Source organism: Aedes aegypti, chromosome 2, assembly GCF_002204515.2.
Source record: "Aedes aegypti strain LVP_AGWG chromosome 2, AaegL5.0 Primary Assembly, whole genome shotgun sequence".
Taxonomy (NCBI): domain Eukaryota; kingdom Metazoa; phylum Arthropoda; class Insecta; order Diptera; family Culicidae; genus Aedes; species Aedes aegypti.
Window position 1 is genome coordinate 47,996,227 of NC_035108.1, and position 3,889 is coordinate 48,000,115.

The window sequence follows — 3,889 nt, forward strand, 5'->3', positions numbered from 1 at the left end:
TTGCATTCGTCGTTACAGCTAATGTCAAGTAACTTCTAAAAAACTACTTAATTTTACTATTTGAATATTTTTCACCCAACATTTCTTGCTTTCTGAACTTGTTTTGTTTATTTCTTTCAGCAAAGCTACATCGAAAAAAGCAACAGTTGTTTTATGCGAAAATATGAATTTGACCAAAATTGTAAGGTATAGAACCAATCAAAAACAATACAATGTTCTGTTACAATATATTATATTGTTTTTGAATTGTATATCCAAACAAGAATAATATTGCTTCGACATTAAATTGCATTACGCTGTATTGTATCCAATACGTTATATTGTACATTAATGATTTATTCCATTCATTGAATGATACGTTTTTATCCGGGATGTTAAAGCAACTATCGGAAAAGTTATGTCAATGATGCAAGAATTTTCTGCGTGCAGCTGAAAATTTCACAGAACGCTATTTTTATAGTAAGGATGGTAAGGAGCATATGGGAGATTGAATTTTCAAACAATTCTAAAATTTGAATCGCCCTAGTGGGATATAAATAAAAAAGTATTCAGAATAAAAGCGGTCAATCCAACGGGGTTACTCAGAAGATAAAAAAAAAGTATATCAATCATTACAGGATGGGTTTTATAGCCTTTTTTTTTTTACTTATCTCGTTTATTTGGCAGGCTCAGGCGCCGTAGGGCATAACAGAGCCGAAATCTTTTCTTTTTTTTACATTATTTACATTTTGAAATTTGAACTTATTTTAAAAACTATGTTAGTTTGCGGAAGTTTTAAGGTTAGTGGATACATTTGAAACAGGGAAGGAAAGGATTTTTTGGAATTTCTTAAGCTACTTAGACTACTAAGCTGATGAAGCTTGAAGGGACAGGATGTCCAGATCTGTAATGAAACTAAACAGAAACGGTTTGTGGGAGACACGACGAGAAGAGGACAATTTGAATGGGAAAAAGAAAGACAGGGAACGAACACAATCAAACCCGGATATTGATACGCTTCAAAAACAGATGGATTAAATTCATATATTCTAAATCAAGGCCCGCCAACACTTCCCTGACAGGTTTCTGCTGTTTTCCTCGGATCCGGAGAGTTTCAGTCAGCTCAGATCTGACGCCACGATGCTCAACGCATCCCCACACAACATGTTCGATATCCTGGTAAGCCACGCCGCAAACACAGAGATTGCTTTCTGAGAGCCCAATACGGTGGGTATGCGCGCTTAACGAATAGTGATTGGACATAAACCGACACATGACACGAATGAAATCACGGCTCATGCCCAACCCCTTAAACCATGGCTTTTTCGACACCTGTGGAAATATGGAATGCAGCCATCTACCCATTTCTCCGTCTCTCCATTTCTGTTGCCAGCTGATCAAGGTCTCCCGACGGGCCAATGCAAAAAATTCTTCGAAGGCGATTTGACGCTCGTAAACATCGCCTTCTTTAGCGCCTACCTTAGCCAGAGAGTCCGCTTTCTCATTGCCAGGAATGGAGCAATGCGAAGGGACCCAAGCTAGGGTAATAGTGTAAGAGCGAATTGACAAAGCACTCAATGCCTGGCGTATTCTATTCAGGAAGTACGCTGAGTGCTTCACCGGCTTCATTGACCGAACAGCCTCCAGAGAACTTAAACTGTCGGAAAAAATGAAGAAGTGCTCGGGTGGGAGAGAACTGATGTACTCTAAGGTGTAATGTATAGCTGCTAGTTCAGCAACATATACAGAACATGGTTTTTGAAGCATGAAGGAGGCGCTATGAGAAACGTTGTAAACACCGAAACCAGTGATATCATCCATTTTTGACCCATCAGTGAAGAACTGTCGGCTCTCGCTGACATGCCCGAATTTACTTGCAAACATGGGAGGGATAAACTTTGAACGAAAGTGATCTGGTATTCCATGGATATCTTGCTTCATGGACAAATCAAATACTACAGAGGAACAGTCGAATTCTAGGAAGTTATCACGATTGGTGTTAACCGAAGATGGGCTAACCTCCAGCGTCATGTACCAGTAGTACACACTCATGAAACGAGTTTGAGGGTTATGTTCAAGCAGCTTTTCGTAGTTTTCAATAACCAATGGATTGAGAACCTCACAACGGATGAGGAACCTGAGTGTTAACTCCGCGAAACGATCTGTCAGGGGCTGTACTCCTGCAAGTATCTCTAAACTCATTGTGTGAGTCGAGTTCATGCAGCCTAGCGCGATGCGGAGACAGCGGTACTGAATCCGCTGTATCTTCAGCATATGTGTTTTCGCCGTGGATTGAAAGCAAAAGCTACCGTACTCTAAGACCGACAAGATGGTTGTTTGGTACAGCTTGATCAGATCTTCCGGATGGGCTCCCCACCATGTTCCGGTTATAGTTCGCATGAAGTTGATTCGTTTTTGGCATTTCTGTGTCAGATACACAATGTGTTTCCCCCAGGTGCATTTGGCGTCGAACCAGACCCCGAGATATTTAGAAGACAAGCTATGAGTGATTGTCTTACCCATGAGTGTAAGCGGAAACTTGGCAGGTTTGTGTTTCTTTGAAAAGACAACCATCTCAGTTTTCTCCGCAGAGAATTCGATACCCAGCTTTAAGGCCCAAGTAGACAAATTGTCAAGAGTATCTTGTAAGGGTCCTTGTAGTTCGGCTGCTGTTGTTCCTGTGACAGAAACAACACAGTCGTCTGCAAGCTGTCTTAACGAGCAATTTTCCATGAGACAGTCATCAATGTCTCTCACATAAAAATTATAAAGAAGGGGACTCAGACATGATCCCTGGGGGAGACCCATGTAGCTAATTCGTGAAACTGACAAGTTGCCATGAGTGAAACTCATATGCTTCTCGGACAACAAATTGTACAAAAAATTGTTCAAAACTGATGAAAGGCCACTTGCGTGGAGTTTGTCTGAAAGGGCATCAACACAAACTGAGTCAAAAGCACCCTTAATATCCAAAAACACTGAACCCATCTGTTCCTTTTGGGCAAAGGCAAGTTGAATTTCTGAAGAAAGCAGCGCAAGACAGTCGTTCGTTCCTTTGGCTCTGCGAAAACCAAACTGTGTATCTGACAGCATGCCATTCGATTCAACCCATTTATCCAGCCGAAAGAGAATCATCTTCTCTAACAACTTGCGAATACACGACAACATCGCAATTGGACGGTACGAATTATAGTTCGACGCGGGTTTCCCGGGTTTTTGGATGGCTATTACTCTCACCTGCCTCCAGTCATCCGGAACAATGTTACACTCCAGAAAGTGATTAAACAAGTTCAATAGGCGCCTCTTTGCGACGTCAGGTAGGCCCTTAAGCAAATTGAACTTGATTCGATCCATTCCTGGAGCGGAATTGTTACATGAAAGGAGAGCAAGTGAGAAAGGTTTTATAGCCTTTATCAAACATTATTATTGTTATACTCTGTAATTTGCAAATGTCTTGGTTAAATTAAATTATATGATTTTTATTTTTGAAACTCTTCATTTGTCCTGTTTTGGGTTTAGTGATATCATAAGTTTCACAAATTTTACTGAAAAGAAAGCATTCATGTTTAGGTTACTCCTTATTCTACTAGAAAATAGATTAATTCTCTATGAACAGCTTCTGATTCCAGCTGCTTAGTTTTGAAAATTCCTGCTTTTTCTAGCTACATTTCATTCATAGCAGTTGCCTGCCTCAATATTTCTTATATGTTCATTGCAAACTTTCTCGCAACGTAGTGAAACAGCCGAAAAGTGTGAATATTATTCTATCCGGCAACTCTTCCCTCCCGTCGACGATGAACGCATTTTCTGCTAGGTACCGGGTTCGCTCTCTCCCCGAAGGGGAAAAATAACCGTTCATTTACTGTTGCACTAGTACGCTCTCCTCCGCATCGCTATCATTCATCCTTTC